The sequence below is a fragment of the Numida meleagris genome, chromosome 3, assembly GCF_002078875.1.
Source record: "Numida meleagris isolate 19003 breed g44 Domestic line chromosome 3, NumMel1.0, whole genome shotgun sequence".
NCBI classification, from domain to species: domain Eukaryota; kingdom Metazoa; phylum Chordata; class Aves; order Galliformes; family Numididae; genus Numida; species Numida meleagris.
In genome coordinates this window covers 56967307-56990448 of record NC_034411.1, presented here as the reverse complement: position 1 = coordinate 56990448, position 23142 = coordinate 56967307, and the positions used below count along the sequence as shown (strand labels likewise).

The following is a 23142-nucleotide window of genomic DNA, read 5'->3' as shown; positions in this document are numbered from 1 at the left end:
CTTTAGAGACTGAGATGGAGTAGAACTAGTATCTGTTATCTCTGCTATAGTGATGAAGAGATATCTCACCTTTAGCATTACTTTTTTCTATAGCGGTGTTGTTTTTCACTAGGGCAAAGGCAGAAGAGGTCTAATTGTTTTTGTAATGCAATCATTCCAAAACTGTTGTCATAGCTTTCTGGCTTGTATTCTGCACTGTGGACTGGTGGGACCTGCTCTTGGGATGTTGTGCAAACCCCAGACAGATTGTGACAGAAGACTAGCATAGTTCAGAAACGTTTCTGCAGGGCCAGCTGGGAGTAGAAGCAGCTGGCAGAGTCTCCATGACAGGAAAGAGCAGCACACTAGGCAATGCAGTGGAAAGGTAAAGGAAGATGGTCTTTCTTAGTAACTTTAAATCAAAATAGCAAAACATATTTTACAGGCATGTGCACCAATTTAATTTACAAGAAATGCCAATAAAATAAGTGGTACCTATTAAATCACCATTTATGATGTGACGCCATAATATGTTTTGGGTCAGTATCTGTTAGTCTGCTGAATATAGAGATTATATTACTCTATAAAAAATGTCAGGGAGATGTGGTTTCTTTTATCGAAAACCTGAACATGCATATTGCTTTCCTTATTACCAGGTGCAGTCATTTTCTATGGAAAATAAACAACCTTCAGCATTAGTTTGCAGCTGAAGCATCCCATTAGAGTTTTATATTCTTATAGAAATTTTCCATTTCTCTGAGAAGCTTTTCTTCCAGCTGCACGCTATGCAATGACTTCTTAAAGGAAAACCCAAAGTCTCTCAATGAATTCAGCGACAGCCTGGACCAGTCTTCCTCTTTTGCTAGAATGTCCCAATCTCTCTGAGTAATACAGCAAAATAAATGGAGCTAAGGCCAACGTGTGAACTACGAAGGTCCCTCAGCCTCCATATCTCTCTTGCCAGGGCCTGTCCCCAGCCCAACTGCAGGTGCCCAAGCTCTCCCTCTCATAGGAGCGAAGAAGCAGGCAATGCTGGCAGCTGCAGGTCACTTGTGGGCACATTTCTCTAAGCATCTCCTTCCTCTGCAAAGTAGGCTGAAATAAAATCCCACCAACAACCACAGTAATCTTTCATGTTTGCTTCTACTTTTAAACCAAGCTGTAATGTTACAGAGAATTATAGTAACATAGGGCAGTTTGGGCTGGAAAGTATCTCAGGGGTCTCTCAGTCTCCCATGATGCACAGCTGTCCCTAGCCTACAACTCAGTCAAGAGTTTTTTTTCCAGATGCAAGACTGCTTTTGTCCCTGATGATTTTCATAAGATTCCAGTCATCTCATTAATTCCTTCTGCATGTCTAAGTGCCTCTGAATAGCAGATCTTCCTTTGAGGGTATTGAGATATGCCCCTCACACTGAGTCCATTCACAAATTTGATGAAAGTGCCCTCTAACAGCTTGTTACCTGCCTCCAGGTAAGGTAAAATGTGCTACCTCCTACCATTTGAGCCCAGTCATTCAACCACATTTTTCACACTGCTGTCCGCTCATACCATTCACATCCTAACTGAATACAAGGCCGTTGTGGGAGACAGAGCGGAAAGTCCTGCTAAAATCAGTCTACTCCTCTCCGCTCATCTACAAAGCAATTGAGTTGCTCAAGCATGGTAAATCATTGGTAAACCTATACTGGCTGTTCCTAGTTACCTCCTCCTTCATGTGACTAGAAATGTGTTCCAAAATTAAGTAGGCTTAAAATATAACAAGCAGCTCTTCCTTACACAAGAAAAGTAAATGCCTCTGTCTTTTCAGTAAAGCATTCTAGGTATTAACCCCATCCATGAGACCTTACATGGAAAGTACTCTTATCAGCAGTTCCAGCTACATCATGATCTTCAAGCTTAATACTTTATCCTGGGGTTTTGTTTACAGCTTTTCTGCCTCCTTAAACTTTATTTCTCAGCTTGTTTCCGGGCTGAGTAGAAGTATGCTCTTACATGACTTTGGGTTTTACTTCTCCAAAATAAGGACTTGGCAGGAACAGATATATAGTCATATTTTCTTCTGATGGGAACCAAGATGCAAGATGACAAGTGGAGACTAGACCATATCCAGTAATTGCTCCAGCACAGGTCAGGAATAAGGTTATTCAAGGCAGGTGTCAGGACCTGGGCATTCATAAACCCACTGGAGTCTACCAGTATAGATGAAGGTCTTTGAAAGCCAGATAAATGAGAAAAGTCAGTACTGCTGCCTGAGTGGGAGAAATACTTGAGAACAGCTCTGTATCTCAACAGAAAAAAAGAGTAGGTCTCACATATCTAGAGAGGAAATGAGTCAATGCACAATGTGTATACTCTTTCTTTCCTGGAGAGCAGCAAAATACTGGTAGATCTAAACCTTGTTAACTAGTCTTTGTCAGGTGAGAAAGTGGGACATTTAAATAAATGAAGTAAACAAGATAAAACAGGCCTTGTCCTGGACACAGGGGTTAATACTCAAATGCTGGCAAAACACATATCATGCAGTGGTGGCACACAAGGTAGAAGAATTGTAGCTTTAATTTAGTTTTGAAATATAGCAGCTAGGACAGCACCATCATGAGCTGCAACTTCAGAAGGGAAGAGCACCATCTACTGAATGACACAGGCAGGTTTTCTTTTCTTACTCTTTTGGTAGAAGTTGCTCATTGTCAGCCCAGCAGTTAGTGGAGAATTAGTGACCACCGGGTAAGTCAGTCAGTTAACCTGCATTAACAATAGACTGGTTCACACCGCAGAGAAGGTGGTATTGCATCCCTCTCAAACCTTTAGGCCCTTCCTAGAACTCTGATAGACTCAGCAGCCATAAATAATATTTTAATCCTTTCTTGCCCCTTCCATCTACTAAATACAAATGTATCTGGTTAATCTAACTTATTAACAATTTAAAAATAGTTTAAAATAAAAGGACAGGATTTAGTGAAAAATTAATTAAAGGTCCTCTTAATGTGATTAATGATGAGGCAATCAGGAAATCACTCAGACGGGTTTAGTCTCTTGTAGTAGTGTGCTCTTTCTTCCATCCTCATTCCTTTTCTTTCCACTTACTTATGCTCTTGGAATAAAATAACCCACAGGTTTATATTTCTAGATATTTTTTTCATGGTCTTACTCTTATTTCTTGCGTTGGCTTTTTAAAGCACTTGCTAAATTTTCTTGTAATATGAGGCTACAGTAATCCACCATCCTCCTACAGTGCAGTCTGTTCCAGTCTACACCGTATAAAGACTCCTTTGCTGTCACAGGGTGGGAACTGTACATGGACGCTCCTAAAATAGATACAAAGGGAAAAGAGCTACAAATGAAAAAGGAAAATACATTCTGAAAGCTCAATTATACTCTCAAGACACACTGCATGTTCAAACCACTGTGTCTCTAAGCAAAATTGCCCTTTATTTTTACAAGGAAACTCAAACTCATCTCTCTGTTTTGATTCAATTTTTGAAAGATCTAACCTTCTTGATGATCCACTTCCATGCCCTACCTACAAAGGCTGCTCCAAAAGTAATGCCTCCTATTTTATTATATTGGTCCATGATGTCAGAAGCAGATGTTGTGGGATGGCAGTAGAGGTTGAACTTTCCTGCCAATATTCCATTAAATTTTGTTACTGTGTGACAGATGGCAGCAGAGGAACAGCTGACAAAATGACATCTGACATGGAAGTGCATATGAGGCAAAGGTGTGTCACTGAATTCCCCCATGTGGAACAAAATAACACCCATGTAGAATAAAATTGCACCCACTGATATTCATTGATGGTTGCTAAATGTTTATGGAGACAGAGAGTAAGTGTGAGTACAGTGAGACTATGGGTGATGTGATTCAGCAGTGGCAATGGTGATGTGAAAGACAAGCTATGTTCTGGATGGCCATGTGATGCTGTCAGACTACACAATGAGGAGTGTCTTAATCAGTTCATCCACATGAATACAAGTGAATTATGGCCAGGGAACTTTGTATAGAGATGAATATTGTGCATTGGAAACAACAGTAACTATGTTGAAAAATAGTATTTTGTAGCTTACAATTTGCTCTATCATATAGTGTTATTGTGCTCTTTGTATCTGTTGTAGTTCCATGGAAATAAATAGGAGACATTACTTTCCGAGCAACATCTGTAGCTTACAAAGCACAGTTTTATTATCTGTGGGAAAAGGCACGACAGATCTTGAGCCAGAAATGCAGTCATTTTTCTTAAAAACTCTGGCTTGCGTTTTATTTCCAAGTTGGGAAGTGTCATTCTCCACAACACAAACATTGCCAAGATAGCATAATCACGTAGAAAGTCCCACATCCATGTTTCCTTAGCTTCTGGAACACTAAGCATTTCACCAACACACAATTACATCATGACTCTGTGTAAGTCCCTATGAATATTTTTGACAGATCAAAATTCTTTTGCGCTACACAAGGGTGTGGCAGAGTTGTAACCTGGGTCGGATCTCACTAATACTCCGTTTTTAAAGTATTGTCTTGTAAAACTGAAATAACTTATTAAATCATACTTCAAAATGAGGTGTGTACAGCTGAAGTTAGTAGTAAAATTGCCCAAGAACTTGACCTTAACCTGCTTCTTGATACAGTGAATACAATGTATTGCCAACAAGTCTTTGATTATTCATGAAACCTATTATTAGGGGTGATCTTGGTGTCACCAGTCACTGTAGAATACTTGCTTTAAGTACTGATTTTCTGTGCTTGTGTTTGCATGGAGTGCAAAACTCAAGCTTTTAAGGACAAAAGGCTTCAAGAATTTGAAGGATTTGCTGCTTTAAATTTCCATTGAAATTGGTGAAAGTCTCCTGCGCCTTTCATAGTCCGGCCATTAACAGATCTTCATTTTCCTTTGTGCTAACCCTTTGAATGAAGGCACTGAATCCTAAAATAAGGATGCAACATGCATTGCAGAATGAACTTTAAACGCGTCTCTTTCACTCAGACTGCTAACAGACATGAAAGATTTTCACCTAGCAGCGGAAGTGTCGGAAGTGTGGGGAGCTGCAACTGAACTTGTGACCTCTGAACAAGACTTCACATTTAAGCTATCAGCAACAGATTAGCCAGACATTCGTCCTTTCTTTCCTTTTCGTGAGCATTAGCTCTGTATAGAATAATGATCGTAATTGTGGTAGCAGCTATGACAATTACAGAAAACGAAGGCCACATCCCATCACTCCTAATTTCACTTTAATGCCTGTATTCTCAGCTGAAAGTTTCCCTTGATTTCACAAGCTGAGCGTCATTCAATAACTGATGAATAATTACAGCCTTTGCTACTATCCCCCACACGGTGAAATGATTCAAATTGAAATCTCTGTGATCATTGTTTCATTTAAGGCTTTGGACCAAATGCCATCTGAAACAGCTGGGCAGAAAGCCAGGTTACTAAAGGTAATGTCTGGATGAAGAAATATGTCACTCCGTATACAGAGAAGTTAATTCAGATTGTCAGCTAACCACATTATAAATAATGTCCTCTGAGCACTTGGAGTCAAGCTGCTTTTTGAAAAATCCCTTTGCCATTCTATCAAGTCTTTTTTATATCTTGTAAATGAGTTGTATTTCTATTTATCTGGAAATAGAGTGGAGGAGGTTAACATACGTGAATTAATGCATGAGAATTCCACTTACTGATTCTGACCTCTAGAGCCCTTTCAGTTCCTTTTGGTGTAGCTGCCCAGTATGATTATTTTCAGTCACTGAATTTGTGTCCTATCTCCAGGCTGGCTGGATCCAGGCTGTCCCTGCAGGAATCTCCAAGGGCTTCCAGGAAAGCTCAGGCCACTTTTTTTTCACAGCAGCATAGGCTAATGCAAAACATGTGCTGCATTCATATTGTCTGTTGTAAGAGTTTTTCAACTACTCTGTTTTTATTTTTTAAAAAAGGTAATATATAATATTATTCTTTTTTATTATGCAAAATAACATCCAAGACCCAGGAAAGGTACTGCAGAGTCTGAGGGGCCACAGCTGATGTCAGAGGTAGATGTTTCAGTTGATACTGAGGGCCCAGAATGCGGCATGTCTGGGCAACAAGTGAGTAGTGGGGAAGTCTGATATCCCCAACTGAAATACTGTACAATGTACTGTGCAGAGGTACCTGCTGCTGGTCTTGGAGCTGTCCCCAGGTTTTGGCCTTTTAGCAGAGTGGATCCCACTGGGAAAATAAAGTAGGTAGATCTTTATGGCAGCTGCTCATTTACTCACCGCTCTTTGTGAATTGTGTAAATGAAATGAGCTTAGACTAGTTGTCCCACAGAGAAGTCTGTGACTTTTATCTGTAGCAGAAATCCCTATGTTGCTGACTGAAGTGGTCTCTGTGTGAGCAACAATCATCTCACAGACCTAAAGAGGAGATGATAAGCTGGAACATTCAAATTTAAATGCATTGACATTTCTGTGAAGTCTAGTCTTGCAGTCACTGACCAGTCAACATAAAAAAAGGATTTAAAATGCCACTAAATCTAAAGAGAAAAACAAAGCGGGAAATGTGTTAGGCAATTAATTTGCGTGGGAGAACCTTACATTCTCTTGCTGCAACATTGCTTTGTATCTCCAATTTATAACACAAAAACAAATATCATAGAGTAACTTACGTTGGAAAGGATTCCTGGAAGTTATTTGGTCCAATTTCCCACTCAGATCTGTGTTACATTTGAAGTTGAGCAGATTTCTGAGGCTTCATCCAACTTAGTTTCAGTACCACCAGGGGTGTACAGCCTCTCCATCACCTATCTCAGGGCCTGACCTGTGAAAATTTTCTGTCCAATCACAAGGAAGGAGGGAGGGAGGGAAGGAAGGAATGAGGGAAGGAGGGAAGGGAGGAAGGAAGGAAGGAAAATAAGTCTAGAGTCATTTGACATTGCAGTATTTCCCTTTCTCAACACTGGCTTTGGCTTCACTCTGCTCAGGACAGTGGAATTCCATTCCAAACAGATTGTAGTGGAGATGTTAGAGACACAGTCAGTGGTAATACTAAAAAATATCCCTCAGACAGCAGCAAGATTTGTCAAGAATACCATTCCACTTACTGTACATCAAGTAAAGTCATCTGAAAGTTTATTCTTAAGTTTATGTGTACATCAAGCAGCTGTAGGGCCTTAGTCCATTGGAGGAATTTGTCACAGTGCAAAGGGAAAACTTAAGCACTTGTCTCGCATCAGTACCTTCCCAATGGCCACGTTCACTTACCACTGAAACCAGCAGTCTGAGGGGTGCAGTGGCTCTCTGATCTGAGTTTCTGACCGCTGAAGTCTAAGTAATCTGTTGGAATAAAGAACATCCAAGCTCCCTGAACGCTGCTATAATAAAATCTTTTTCAAAATCAAACCATCATATATACCACTTTCTGATTTGTATTTGACATCTGCACTTCTTGTCACTATGACAACATGGTGATGTGACCCTTCACAGATTCTTATAAAAATTCATAGCTACGTATTTTATCAGCTTGTTAATTCTGAAGTAAGCCTTTCTGAATGAAGAGAACAGAAAGGCTTCTGTTTGCCAGACTGAAGTGTAATGAACAGGGTTTCCAGGGTTCACCGTAGCCTGAAGTCTGCAACACTTTCAGATAAAATGATAATCAGACTGAACTACTTTCCTATTCAGGCAGAGAAATGATGAGCTGTTTCTACTTTCTCTTTCTTTCTCTTTCACTATCTAAAATCATTGCCTTTAGTAGTTAAGGGTTTTTTTCTTATATCAAAAATATAAAAAACTACTACATGACAAGGTGTTGGAAAATATGCATCAATTTAAAAGACAAATGTGCAATTAAATGATTAATGGATTTTAAATATTATTCAACTAGAACTGCACAAGTTTTGAAGACTATGAGACAGATTATTCTTTTCTCCCCAGAAGACTTACGTGCTATGCAGTATATTTTAATTCTAATATTCTGTTTACTGATCAGTTGATATGAAAAACAGAGCTCCTTCCAAATGAGGAAACTGACTTCACAGGCAGATTTAGCTACCCACAACCAAGCATCATCACAACCTTCTAAGTACCTCACATTCCTGGGCATTGGTGCTTCCTCTGACAAGCTCCTCAGGTTCTCCCTTGTAGCATTGAAGCCCCACACTGTTCTCATGTCAGGGAGGCCACTCCCCTCCTCAGTTCTGATATAGGCCCTTCTGGGGTTGACAGAGTGTGCCTATCACACTGACATCTGGAGAATGAAAGCACTGTCATGGTTGGGCTTCTCTCCCATTTCTGCCTTAACCATTTGTTAGAGGACTCACCTAAGACAGGAAGGGCTGTGCTATTCTCTTTGCTGTTTGCATGGTATTAGACTCACATCTCCAACGTACTTTTGAATAATATGGCTGCGAGATAACCTGGGGTAAATTTCCTCAAAACTTCTTGTTCTAACTGTGCCATTCTGCATGGGTAAGGAATGATAGATATGACTCACTAGCTAGTCTAGGTAGATCTCTCTTCTTACTTGTTGCATCTGATTGAACTAGATCTTAGATATTCAATTATCTCTATGATTTATAAAGGAATGGAATGACCTAGCAGGAAGAAGATCCTAAGGCATACCCATCCTATACAGTGACGCATGGTTGCTGCTGTATACACATGGAGTAGCCACACAAGTTCAGCTTTATTGGTCCAGACCTGAAATGCTGACATGAAGCTTGGATTCTACATCATTTTGGCATCAGCAATGCTGCTTTGAGGCCCTACCCAGTCAGTCTGCATGAATCCTACTTGGCATATTACTCAACCACCTTAGATATCTGAGCCCACATATTTCTTAAAAAGAACTGATTGGCCTCACCTGCAAATCATCTTGAAATTAGTGTTAGAATATTAAATTGTAATATTATCATGAGTAAAAATGGATTTATATTCAAGATCAGTGAGGAAATATCTGGACTATTCAACTTCTTGTCTCCAGCTGTTGTTTAGTAAGTAGAATGCAAAATACTTAGTGGGTTTGACATACGCAAGCCTCCAGTTATTCTGTTATTTTTCCTAATTTTCTTTCATTGTTGTTTTGTGTTGCACCCTCAAAACTGTTGAAATACACCCTCAGTGTTGAGATTTCAACATGTGAACTTACATATCATGGTAGTTGATATGTAGGAATCTTGAGATTTTACCCAAATCACTCCCATTTCTGGCTGCTAAAACAACTGGCCCAGTACTGAGTAGAGCAGTCCAGGCCATAACAAGCCTTAGACACAAAAAGATCAAATTCCTGACAGTGCGTGAGCCAATGGCAAACTTTTTTCCTGGGAATGTACTTGGATTTCAGTCTTCCTAAATTGGATGTGAAGTGCTGGACTCAAATCTCACTGAAGTTCACAGGAATCTTTCCAGAGGTCAACCCAGTGTACACAAAAAGAGAGCACCCACATGCAGAGGATTATAACATGAGAACAGTGGGCACAGCTTTTCAAACATTGCTCCTGATAGCTGCTGAAATTTCCTGTGAATAGTTGGAAATATGCTAGGAACTGGATTGAAAGTTGTGGTTCCCTTAAAATCATATTGCTGAAAGAGAATGGGTAGCTGGTAAAAACAGATGAAAAGGTGGATAGAAATGAGTAATGTCACAGTCTGGCTACCCAAAGGTTCCTGGGTGCCTTGATATTAGGCAGAAATGTAACAGCCTCAATCTGTCAGAGTGGATACACCATAATTTTCTTTAAGAGATTTTGAAGAAGAAAAGGCTAGAAGGAGGTATCATGGCTGTCTGCAACTGCCTGATATGAAGATCTAAGAAGGCAGAAGACATGAGAAATTCTGGTTAGATATTTGGAGGTTTGTTGTTTTTTTTTTCCAAGAAAATTGTTCAATACTGGAATTGGACCAAGGGAGGTGACAGGATCATAGAATTATAGAATCATAGAATGGCTGGAAGGGACTTTTAAGATCATTGTAACTAGTGACAGGATGAGGGGGAATGGCCTCAAGTTGCGCCAGGGGAGATTTAGGCTGGACATTAGGAAACACTACTTTTCTGAAAGAGTGGTCAGGCACTGGAATGGGCTGCCCAGGGTGGTGGTTGAGTCACCGTCCCTGGAGGTGTTCAAGAAACTTTAGATATAGCGTTGAGAGACACGGTTTAGTGGGGTTATTGGTGTTAGGTGGATGGTTGGACTGGATGATCTTGTAGGTCTTTTCCAACCTAGCTGATTCTATGATTCTATGATTCTATGATTCTATGATTCTATGATTCTATGATTCTATGATTCTATGATCTAGCTCCAATTCCCCTGCTACAGGCAGGGACACCTCCCACAAAACCAGGTTGCTCAAAGCCCCATCCAGCCTGGCCATGAATGTTTCCAGAGGGGGACATCCACAACCTCTCTGGGCAACCTGTTCCAGTGTCTCATCACCCTCACAGTAAAGGATTTCTTTCTAACATCAAGTCTAAATCCACCTTTATCCACTTTAAAGCAATTTCCCTTCAACTTGTTCATGCATGCTCTTATAAAAAGTCCGTCCCCAGCTTTCCTGTAGGCCCGCTTCAGGTACTGGAAGGCCGCTATAATGTCCTCTTGGAGCTTTCTCCAGGCTGAAGAGGCCCAACTCTCTCAGCCTGTTTCTGTAGAGGAGGTGCTCCAGCCCTCTGATCATCTTCATGGCCCTCCTCTGTACCCACTCCAACAAGTCAGTGTCCTTCTTGTGCCTTCATCATTGGAATCCTGACTGGACATAGCCCTGAGAACCTGCTCTGAGGCGGAGAGTAGAGTAGGTGAGACGTCAGGAGATCCTTACCTGCAAAAAATTGTTCTGTGATTTTCTGAATCTGTGATTCAAGATACACAAAGCTTGGAAGAGATGAGATTTTAATCTTAGCTAAACCATTGTTATAATCCCTCTCTGGATATGCTGGACGTAAGTTTTTTTCAGCCTCCAGAGGTCCAAGCAGACAATCTGGACAGGTCAAATTTTGTTTCCTTTACATATGCCCAGTGAAATTAACCAAGAAGACTTGTATTCCTGAACTTCTGTACAACATTCCTCCAGAGAACCTCAGGATGGCAGTCTAGGTTTTTGCTGAGAATGAAAAATCCTTTGCCAGCCTCAGATATGGAATCTAGTACAGAGACCTCAGTAATCAATGTACATTGGCTTCATCCTTAATTTCAGCAGCTTTTTCCTGAGGTCTTTCTGGACATAATTTCAATACAGATACACTCAAAGCAGTTTTGGGTTATCATTATGGTTAAACTCCCAGTCAAACTAAAATTAATATAAAAACTGCCCCGATTGAGCTGAAAAGGTATTGGATTTTGCCTCTTCTGCCTGTTTCATATTTTTGTTAGGAGTTTACTGAAAATAAATCATACCGAACTTAATTAAAGTAGCAGCTTTTGACATTTTCCAAATGTGTGCTATAAAAAGTTGATATAGAAATGGTAGTGGAAATGACAAGCCACAGCTTGAAACAGTGATTGAGAACATGGTGGGAAGGCAGGGCCAACCCAGGGGATCTCAGGTGCATGCAATGCACCAGAGTAACCATAAGGGGTGAAGCCAGGATCCACCCCTTCCCAGATCTCATTTAAGGTTTGGCAGTGGAGGTAAGGCTATCTTGCTGGAGATCACTGTATACCTGAGGCCTTCCAAGGGTAAATAGAGTCTTTTCTTTGTTTCTGTGTCCACGGTTGCCACATTTGAGCATACCCTCGCCTGCTGCAGCCTCAGACTTCGCTAATATGCTGCCATTGCTATGCTTTTCACCGTGTTACAGTGTTGTAGAAGTAGATATCAATATAGAGGAAGCTGATGCTCATTTCTCCCACAACTTGTACCATGAAGGAACCTCTCCTGCTTTAAGTGACTCTGGTGTCTGTGATTCGCTGGGGTCTGTCTTTAGAGTTATGATGTAGACATACAGACCTTCATGCTCTTACCTGTTCCCATCCTAAATTAATATAACCTTAACATTAGGGGTAGAGGAGAAGTAACTATTTTTAAACAAATTAAAATACTCCATCATGTGTTTTGTACCTCTTTCTAAGCAATGTTTTTCTCCTCCTTATTAATGCTTTATCTCTGAGGATGCTAATGATTCAATCTGTAATGATGCCACTGATTTTAGTTAGTCACTGTGCTAGCAATTGCTGTTAGTGTCAATGCAGAATGAAACCAACATCATCTCTCATCTAATATAATTCATACTGTGAGTGCTAAACAGTGACAGCATTTGCAAAAAAAAAAAAAAGTATGTCATAAGGTAGCTTTTCTTAACTAGATACCTTTCTGTTTCTATCCTACCTTTATTGTAACAACTCATCATGAACTATTAATATTTGTCCTCAATAAATAAAAAATTCTTCTGCATTTTCTTTTCATCTGCAGAGGGGAATACTTGCACAGTTGGAAGGAAGACTAGATGAATCAAGGCCCCTAAAAAATAGAAAGGGAAAGTACTCGGTTCAATAATTTAGCCAAAGGTTATATAGAGCATGCAAGAGAATAGGTTACAGTAGAAAGTTCTGAGAAACTATGCATTTACATATAGTATCATCTAACTTTGATGCTTGGAATCAGAGATCCTGATGCCCCTGGTCTTTTACTACAGTTCAAATGTCTATGTTTACAAAAATTTATCTTTTGTAAATAGTTTTGGTTCTTTATATTCAGGTCAGAATCCGCATCAGAAGAACATTGATTTCAGACTGTAAGTTGCTAGGATAACCCACTCATTAGTTTTGCTTTTCACAAGCAGAGAGGTGGGGATAACCTGAAGATACTGACACCTGGTCTTACTGTCAGGATACACAGAGGATGTGAAACAAAAAAAACTTCAACTATTTGATTTGCTTCTTACTATCTTCATAGGTAAACTGACAAGGAATCATTGATGGCAGGGGACAAAAGGGAACTCAAATTCCACATTAAATCTGGAGAAAACACAAATAAAAAGTAGCCAGAGCAGTGGCCTATGCTGTGCAATTCAGTTCAAAGGAATTGAGTATCTGGAGGAAAGAGGAATATTTGAGAGGCTTGGGGAAGGAATCCTATCTTTAAATCCAGATTTGAGATATGCTTGAGAGAAAGGATTTTGTTCCTTTGGAAGGAATGCATAAACAAAACAACTTGAGAAATACATCTATCATCTTTCTCTCTTTGTAATGAATGGTCAAGAATTTCAGGAAAGTGCACTGCTAGTGTATTCACAAAGCAGGCCAAGTATGAACACTGTCTGCTGTGGTATTTTCCTTTTCTTGCATTTTCTGAGCCATTTAAAATCAATCCCTAAACTGAGAAAAGTAAATCCAATATAAAAGAAATCTGTGTCTTATAATAGATTGTATCACTCATTTCAGGCTGTTTGATTTGCTTCCAAAGTCTTCCATTCTGAATACTGCCAATTACTAGTTGTTTATTTCAGATTTTGTTTGTTCTCTCCTGTTGTATTTTGGACTCTTTGCATTTGGTCTTCTCAAATGAGTCTTCTCTCATTCAAAATCTCCTCTCTTACCCCAAGCCGATGAAAAATGGTAGCTTGCCTATGAATGAGGACACAGGGCTGGAGGACAGAGAAACTTCTGAGGTTCTTTTTCACTTCAGTAACTGTCTCCTCTCCAAATCAATGGAAAGACTCCCATGGACATCAGTAGTTATCAGGCTGGGTATTACTGAACTCCTGACTTGACAGTGTTGAAGGCAGCAACTCTCAATTTAGCTAATAAAATATTAAAAGAAGGGCAGTGAAAATGAATCAAGTTCAGTGCTGAACTTGAATGTTGAATGTTTCTACTGCAAGAAATAAAAATGTTATTCTAGCTTCCCAGTTTAGGGAAAAGATCAGCATGTGATCTTGAATTTCTTTTCCTTATTTTTGGTTGGACTGCAGTAGAAGGTACTAGGAAAGACTATATGAGAATATCCTTGATGCTGTTTCAGTGTGCATCACTGACAAAATATGAAAGAGTCACCACTGAGGTAATAGAAGAGATCCTTAACATGTTATGCAATGAAGTTAATGGAATAGAAGTTTCCAATTTTTGAGATATTTTCAACAAAAGACACTAGAGAATTAAAGGTCTTCAGGAAAGAGGGCAACTTACACTTGATCTCAAGGGTACTGAGTAAACAAGTATATATAGTCACTCTTTGTTAGAAAGTGTGTATTGATTTTTATCACTCAATTTTGCCTGAACTACCAAAGAAAATCTTTTTGATAACTAGCCTTCAGTTTTATTGAATCTCGCCCAAAACAAAAACAACTGAACAAAACCAACATGAAGGTTTATTCACAGGGGGTCCCATGAACAAGCAGGGCCTTATGAACAGTCTTCAAAAACAGCCTCTGCAACAAGGTCAGTCTTGCTCATTATTGATTCACTTTTGAATAGTTTGAAGAAAAAGATTTCTTTAGGAAGAACAGCAATTACGTGGGCTGTGTGGTACACATTCCTCACCAGTTCCTTTCTCTTTATTCATACATGGCATTTACAGGAGCACTTGGGTCACTAAAGCTGTATTGCCCAAGCATGTTATACATTTTTTTTTTCCACACTTGCAGTTGTAGTGTCATTCCTGTTTCTGCCTTATGAACAAATAGGTGAAATTCTGCTGCTCTGAATCTGGGCATGTATTAAAAGATAGGGTTTTCTAGCTCTAACAGGAAAGGCACAGTCTGGGCATTTGGTGTCAATTACCATACAGCAATAAAAGCATCACAGCTTTTCTTCACTATGGGATTGTGGTACAGTCAGGCAAAAGATGTGATCATCACATTAAAAGTTTGTTCCTGTTTTTTTTTTTTTTTTTATTATGGTAGTATGGCTGTTGATGAATTCATGCTAGAAAATTCACGGCTAATTAACTCATTTGCTAGCTGCTTGTTGAAGTAATTTGCTCTGTTTGAGCTCTAAATTATTCAAGGATTAAAATAAGGCAGTTTCCTACTCACATTTTCTTAAAACTGAATTAGTACCAATGCTTTTGCTGTCTAGATTCTCTTTGTCAAAATTCAAACAAAAGTCTCCACTGGGAAAAAATGCTGCTCCATAGAGAATGCAATGTGCTAAATCCCAGGCAGGTTTAAGAGCTGTTGACCTCGCTCTGATGAGGGACATAAACAGAAACCAGTACAAAAAAAACTGTTATGTGCAAATACATTTGCTAAAATAAAGCTTTCATTGTGCTCTCAACTTGCATAGGTATCAGTTGTTGGTTGGTCTGAGGATACTCGCCATGTTTCAGTTGCCTCTTACCCAAAAGGGATGGATGTGGGAATGTACTGCAAAGATGCTGGACTAAATTGGAAGAGTCAAAGTGAAGGCAGGGACTGCAGGGAGTCTATGTCCTCCCCTATTCTTGGAAACAAATAGCTTTAAGCCAAAATAAATATCCTCACAGATGAAAACAACTGAAGCAACTTGATGATTCATTTGACTAAAATGAAATATGTTGTGTGTAATTAATCTCCTTTCAATTTTGTTTTCTTAATATTGCTTCCTTTCTATAGCAAAGGCCGTTGTTTTGAATGAAGCACCAAACCACTTTAGCCCAAAAGCATTAGCAAGAAGCATTTTGACAACTTCCTAATAAGTCCCATGGCTTCCGTATCCCCTCTTCTGTTCTTTACTGTTGTGGTATTTTACAGATACGTGCTTGGGCTGGAGAGAGTACCAGGAAAACCAACCTACATAGTGCATCTGGGGATGTTTCTGAGATGCCAGTATGTTACAGCACTGAGAGCCAGGTAAATGTGTATATGTGGTACATAAGTAGATTTAGAGAGGAAATTGATGACATTCATTAGTTATTACCATACAGGTCAGTGAATACAACTTCAACAGCAAATGCTTTAATTGTTGGTTAGGAGTTAGGAAAGATATGCTAAGGAAAGAAGAATGTTATATTTTGCTGTTTCTTATATTCTGGATCTAAGTTACCGTTTTTATGATGAGCATGAAGCAGTCCTGGGCGAGAGGGAGCACACAAATCCAGTATTAGTAGGTTCCAAAACATAAATAAAACCTAAACATATTTATCTGTGCATACTGCCATTCTGCACAGCAACACTGTGGAAATCCGTATGTTAAAAGAATTTAACTATGAATATTAAAGTATTGAGTTACTTTAAATTATTAAATATTTCATTAAATATACAATTGTTAAATTATTTAAAGACAAACAGTACATATTAAAATTTTATGTCAGTGCTCCTAAGATTATAAATTTTTTTCCTAATAGGAGTTTACATAAAAACTCTGATTTTGGTTCATCTTGTAGAGGGTAGAATTACACCTTTCCAGAGATGTTTTTTCTATTCTTGTGACTACTTGTGTCCTATTTTGTCACAACAAGGTCTTCAAAATCCAGAAATTTCTTTGCACAGTAAGAAAACATGGGAGTGCATCTTACCTTCATTTGTTTCCTTTGGAACAATGCTTAAAAGAAGTCTGCTCCTGCTTTGCTTTCTTTTTTTTTTTTTTTTTTTAATGCCCTAATCAAAGTGTTTGTGAATCCCTCACTGTGCTACAGCACGAAGTTTTAGGAGCAGGAAAAAAATGGTAATAGTCTTTCCCTAACTGATAAATAATGAAGGAACATCACTGAACTTTATTACTAAAATAAAAATGAGAAAAGCAGCTGATGAGCATAAAATATTGCATGTAATACACTTTATCTTTAATATAGAGTTTACATTTGTGCCACATTTTGACTGCTATTCAGTTCAAACTTCTGATTTTTCTCCTTTGTAACTGAGTTGCTTGAGCAACTTCAGGCTTGCATTTGTGACTCTCATGAGTTTTTCTTGTTTCTCTCATGTAATCTAATGTACATGATTACAGTTTTGCATATTACTGAATACCTTGCAACACTTCTATTTTGCTAGAATTAATTCCAAATGGTTTTGAAATATTACATGAAAGTTTGGGGCACCCCTAAAATTAAAGATGTGGAGCTTTTAGAACAGGTCCAGAGGAGGGCCGCAAAGATGAGCAGAGGACTGGAGTACCTCTCCTATATAGACTGGCTGAAGGAGATAGACTTGTTCAGCTTGGAAAAGACTCCAGAGAGACTGGATAGCAGCCTTCCAGTACTTAAAGGGAGCTTAGAAACAGGAGGGAAATCAACTTTTTACATAGGTAGGTAGTGACAGGACAAGGGGGAATGGCTTTTAGCTAAAACAAGGAAGATCTAGATCAGATGTTGGGAATAACTTTCACTGAGAAGGTGATGAGGCATTGGCACAGGCTGCCATGAGAAGCTGCGGATGCTCCATCTCTTGAAGCATTCAAGGCCAGGTGGGATGGGGCCCTGTGTAGCTTGATTTGGTGGGTGGCAGCCCTGCCCATGGCAAGGGTTTGGAACTGGGTGGGCTTTGAGGTTGTCCCTTCCATAAAATCATAGAAGGGCTTGGGTTGGTTTAGAAGTTCAGAGTATAATTTAGTTGGAAAGGCTCTACAAGGATCATTGAGTCTGCCTGATTACTTCAAGGCTGATCAAAAGTAAAAGCATATTATTGTGGGAGTTATCCAAAAGCATGTTGAACATTGACAGGCATGCGGCATCAACCATCTCCCTGTCAGTTTCCCCTCCTCAGGGAGCTGCAGAGAGAGTGAGGTCACCTCTCAGCCTCCTCATCTCCAGATTGGGCAACCCAAATGCCACCAGCCATTCCTCAGAGGATAATGGCTTTCAGCCCCATTTCCAGCTTTGTTGCTCTCCTCTGGATGATTTCAAGTATCCTAGCACTATTTCTATATACACAATATTCTAGGTGCATCAGTTCTACACACAGTGGGAGCATCAGGTCTTTTCACCAGCTGGCTGTGCTATGTTTAATGTACAGTTTCATTATGGCTACAGCACTGGTCAGTGTAAATGTGATCACTATGCCTAGATGAGTTATCTTTGGGATATATAGAAGCAAGAGTACTGAATTACCATCTATCATCTGCTAAGAGTGACAAGACTGTAAGACTTTGTTTCAGACTGCATTGTCTTTCAGAGCATGTACGCAGTTTTTTTGGTGGTTTTAAACTCTTCTTAGTGAGGTAAAATCCAGCTCCCTTGGAAGCCAGTAATTTTTTGTTGAAGTAGGAACACTATAATTATGGTAATGGATGTGATACCAGTATAAATCCCTGTTTTCTGATACTGTCCTTCTTGCCTAGAAAGTTATAAGAGATCTTTATAAACTGCAGTTTATCGACCTAGTTTCTGGGATTGTAGCCCCAAAGACAAGAAGCAGAGGAGTGGCTATTTCACAGCAGTCCTTCCAGAACAAGTAAGGCTTTTTAGAGGACCTCTGTAGACATATCAAGCAAAAGCAAACATTAGACACTGCACATCTCTGGTTTTTTGAAAGTGCAGGACTTCAGAACAGTTAATGCTTCAGTACCTAAAAGCCCTGTTGAGGGGGAATAAAACTGTTTTATGGTACTGAGAACAGATGCAGTCAGGAGAGTTTCTGTACCAGGGAACTTTTGAACTTGGTATATGAGACAAAACAAACAAGCATGCTGAATATATAAGGAATATGGCCAATGTAAAATGATCATTTTTAGTATAAGCCTGGGTTGAAGTTTAATATCTCACTTGAGAACTGAGGGAATAGCAAAGCTGAGTGTAATTTTTCTTTGTAACAACTGGGACTTATGAATCATCAATATGCTCTTTATCTTCCTTCACACACTACTTAATGTTCACACAAAACTTATGTGACACCTTTTTTTACCTCACTGCCTGCTCATACAAACTGTTACTGATCTGGAAGCAGTAACTTTGCCCAGGTTCTGCTGTACTCGGCAAATGATCTTCTGAATGTTCAGATAACAATAGAAATGTTTCTTATGAGAGATAAGAAAAAGGTGAACTAACATTATATAAAAGAAGTTTCTCTGCACCAGTTTCTAAAACAAATTCACACCAGTATCTGTGAACAACTGGTCTGATAACATCAAGTTGAGACAGTAATTTGTGAGCAGTAAGGAAGTCAAATACCACTTCTTCATGCAATCAGAAGAGAAGCCTTTGCAGTCACAGTCGTCTTGCATGTGTAAAAAACATGGGCTCTGGTTGCCTAAATGGTTTACTGTCATTGGTATGACTGTCACTTCTGGTTCCCACTTGCCGGTGCACAGATGCAGTATGTTAATCTGACCTGGTAAAGGCAATGAGATCAGCTGTTGTGCATAAAGCACACTGTTGCAAGCTCAGGATCTGCATTTGTAAAAGGGCAGTAAGTGGATTTCCATACACTTTTGATTAAAAGCCCAGGTTCCTCATTTCTTGTAGAGTGCTGCTTTTGGTATGCTTTGGAAAGGGAAGGCGAGAGAAGGAAGGTGAAGGAAAAGGATGCATAATCCTCTCTGTGCTTCATGTGAAGCGGTAACTAAGTGCTAAAGTTTGCCTTCTCTTTTTCCAGGGTTAAGCACAGAAACACTTGCTCAGAAAATAAAAAAAGTGATTTGTAAAGCAAGGGTAGTGCCAGCAGAAGTCTGATTACTCCTGCATCTTAGGTTCAGGGGGAAAAATTGTGCCTTATAGTGTTTTGTCTATCACATGTACTTAAGATGTGAGAACAAGTATTACTGTCATCTGCAGCAGTGTATAGATAGGAAAGGGAGTTAGCTGCAACCATTGGAAGGAAACTGCCCATGCTGTCCTTGCGCAGGGGCACTGGCAGCAGCCACCATTGTGATATGCTCCAGCCTGAGGCCGGGCAGGGGCTGCAGAGTAGTGTTGAGCCATGGCTTCCTGCTCAGTGGTGGTGAGCTTCTTCTCTCCTCTGCCCTGCTCCAAGTTCTCAGCTGGATGAATGCTTTCTGCCATGCCTGACTAAGTTACAGGCATGGATTCAAACGTTTGGCAGTAGGGGTGCTGTCAGCATCTTCCCCCATACCTTTTCCAATCTATTGCTGTTCTCCCTCTTCCACCTGGATGCAAGATGATAAACCCCAGAGTAAAAGGCCTGAGCCCAGGGAGGGCAGCATGTGTCCTGCAGTGATTGCTGGACCTGTCCACAGTGATTTCAGCAGGAAACAGCACCTAATTAAATGAACAAAATGTGGGTAGAGTAGCTTGTTTAAAAAACAAAACAAAAACAAAAAAAAAACCCTGATCTATAGCATCGAGGTGATCATATTCCTAGAATGCTTATATCTCTGACAGAAACCTGTCTACCCTCCATTCTCTGGTGGAAATAAAATCTACTTGCACCTTTAGTCATTCTGTATTTTTACCTGAGATATCCAAGTTGTAATAGATTTGATATGGGACATAACTTGTTTCATACCTTGCTGCTGACCAAATAACAGAATCTTCTGTAAAGTATAGAAACTGGGACAGCCTTTGTCATTGTCAGCAGCAGCTGTCCCACGAGTGAAACAAGTTTGGGAAGCCCTGTAAAGATGCAAAAGATGAAGCAGACAGTACCAGGCTTGTGGTAAAGAATGCTCTTAGTAGTTTAGTTCATGATCCGTCCAGAGATTTCTCTATGGCATGGCTCTGATTGTCACTGTGGGTGTTTCACCCGTGGGCAATAACATCACAGTGAATCTCAGAGCTCTGACTAGGGCCACTTTGGAAGACTCTGTCAGAGAAGAATGAATGTAGATCCTTGCAGTCTCTTGTTGTACCTCAACCGCTAGCCCATCATTCCTTTGTAGTTTGCCAGCATTTTTATTTGCCAGTATTTTTATTTCTCAAATAGGCTCTCTCTGCAACATTTCATTCTAATTCTTTTTTAGTGCTGCCCTACTTTTCTATCTTTTATCTTGTCTAATTTCAGGGAGAAAGACAGACAACTGATGCCAAGGAAACCCATAAATCACTTTACGTAATTTGTAACACTACTGAAAAATCTGTTTGGGATTTATGTCACTGCAAATGAAATCAACCATTTGCAAGCTTCCTTTTATAATTTATTAAGCAAATTGAAAATGTTCCTTAAAACAAGCTTTGTCAGCTTGTCATCTACTGGAGCAAAATAAATAGCTTGCTGACAGATCAGATAAATTGGATTTTTATGGAGTCCCATCCATTTCCAAGGTCTTTCTTTTCTCTGGCAGGTTGGCATAGCTTGCTACTCCAGAATCACTGCACGTGCTCCAGAGCAGAGTCACTATTTCTAATTCACATAGCTACCTATCCTGCATTTCCCTCAAGTTTGTTGACCACCTTATGCTCCAGCTTCATCTGAAAAAGGAAGTATGTACACATGCAAGTTAAATTCTTAGATCTGATGTAATGTGAATTTGGAAAGTTTTAGATGCAGCATTTACATCAGATAGCAAGCTTTGGCCATTACTCGCTTGTAGATGGCTGCTGAACAACCTCACTCTGGGAAATACGGCATTTTGGTTTGCAGGTCAGCCCTGGAAGAGAGCACCAGACTCCAGTCCCAGTAGGATGATGACTGAGCTCCCCTAGACCTCACTGAGGTTGGACACAGGACCCAGAAGAGCTCATCTGAGCAATCTTTCCATGCTGGGGCTTCCTTACAGGAGCTGAGCCCTGCTTGGAGCAGAGACTATCATCAAGGCTGTACCAGTATTCTGAGACAGCGGAAAAGCCTTCTATGTGTGAACAGTTCAAATATACTACATACAGTTGCACTTGTTTCTAATGTAAATAAGGCCTAGATGAGGAATGGGTATGTGAAAATCTGGTTCACAGCTTGCAGTACTGGAGGTTCTGCATGCACACCGGCTAGAAATATTATCAAGCCAACATCTTGAATGTTGATTTCATGCACCAAGAGAAAAAGAGAACATAATTATAGCACCCTGTCATTTTCATTTTGGAGAGAGTACTCATTTTCAAGGGAAGAAAGCAGTGGCCCAAGCTGCCTCTGGGAGAAGTGAAAGCACCATCAGGAAGCTTGACAAAACTCTTTGGGAGGTTGGACTGATGCCACAGCTGATGCAATGGCCCACAGCTCTGGCAGCTGTGAAAAATAAAATTACAGTGGCATTCCTTTGCAGGTGGCAAAATCTTATGCATGAACATGAGGGGGGATGATGGGAGAGAAAAACACCTGAACAAACAAACTTCTATCAAGGCTGTTTGGCAAATATGTTTCATCGCATTTTTTCCAGAATTTTCAAGGGCTTTTTCACATTTCCTCTGAAAATAATATCAAGAAATGATAGTGGATAGGCCTCTTCTCTTGATTGTCTTAATTTCCCTTGTTCTGTTTAGAGACAAGATCCTGTGTCTTTACCAAGTGGATGCTTTCACTGCACAGCCTTCAGCTTCTTCCCATGCAGCTAAGGATGGGACTTCTGGAGAAAAAAAGGCTCAAGGCAGATTATATCACTCCCTGTAATACCTGAGAATGTAGTGATGTAAGGATCAGCCCATTTTCCCATGTAACAGCAATAGAATGAGAGGGAATGGCCTCAAGGTGCAAGACGGGAGATTCAGAGTGGGTAGTAGGAAAAACCCCCTCTCCAAAAGAATTGTCAGGGACTGGAACAGAGTGCCCAAGGAGGTGGCTGAGTCACTATCCCTGGAGGTGTTCAGAAAAAGGGGAGATGTGACAATGAGACACTATGTTTCCTAAAACCTGCAAAAGTGGAGATTTAGTCCTACAAAATGCTGCAAATTAACAGCCTAAGAAAACAGTAAAACAGTTACTTCTTTGCAATAGACACAAGGACAAAAATGAAAGCAATGCTGCTGCTGGCTTTGTGCAATTTTTTTTTTTTTCCACTGTGCATGGAAAGGAAAACAAATCTCCTCTTTACAGTTGCTTCACCTCTCCTGTAAGTGAGGGAAACCCATTTTCTGCCAAGAAGACAGTGAGAATCTGCCCTCTGAAGGCAAGGATCTGCTGCATTCAGTGCAGCTTCCCCATGGGCTGAGAAGTGCAACAAAATGAGTGCTGAGCTGAAGCCATCCTCTGTGATAGGAAGTGCTTTCAAGGAGACAGGTAAGCAGCATCTCTGGCTTTTGTCAGAAAGATGTGGAAACATTTTTCAATGCACACAAGGCTGTCAATCATAAAGGTGGGGGGGAGGGGGGGGGGGGGAAGAAACGTGGAAAATACTGAGAACTCTTGCCAGAATTTTCCACTGGAGATGAAAGGATTTTTCATGAAATTTGCTTGCATTTGCCATCTCTACTTTGAAGTTAAAACAGAACTGTTTTGGAAGAAATCAGCAATGAATTTTG

The 23142-nt window shown here is 40.0% G+C and overlaps 2 long non-coding RNA genes across 3 annotated transcripts in view; one reads left to right on the top strand and one right to left on the bottom strand.

The window, feature by feature from the left end:
* Nucleotides 1–9975, bottom strand: part of LOC110395305 — a 35591-nt gene extending 25616 nt beyond the window's left edge. Inside the window, exons 1-2 of the long non-coding RNA XR_002436324.1 lie at nucleotides 7213–9975; nucleotides 6618–6782 (exon numbers count right to left, since the gene is read on the bottom strand). This is a non-coding gene — a long non-coding RNA (uncharacterized LOC110395305). The remainder of the gene's footprint in view (nucleotides 1–6617; nucleotides 6783–7212) is intronic.
* Nucleotides 10772–21420, top strand: LOC110395306. 2 transcript variants are annotated; one of them, XR_002436326.1, is made up of 4 exons: nucleotides 10772–11621; nucleotides 14262–14321; nucleotides 15614–15712; nucleotides 21335–21420. It is a non-coding gene; the product is annotated as an uncharacterized LOC110395306 (long non-coding RNA). The 2 variants fall into 2 exon arrangements; XR_002436325.1 differs by lacking the exon at nucleotides 14262–14321.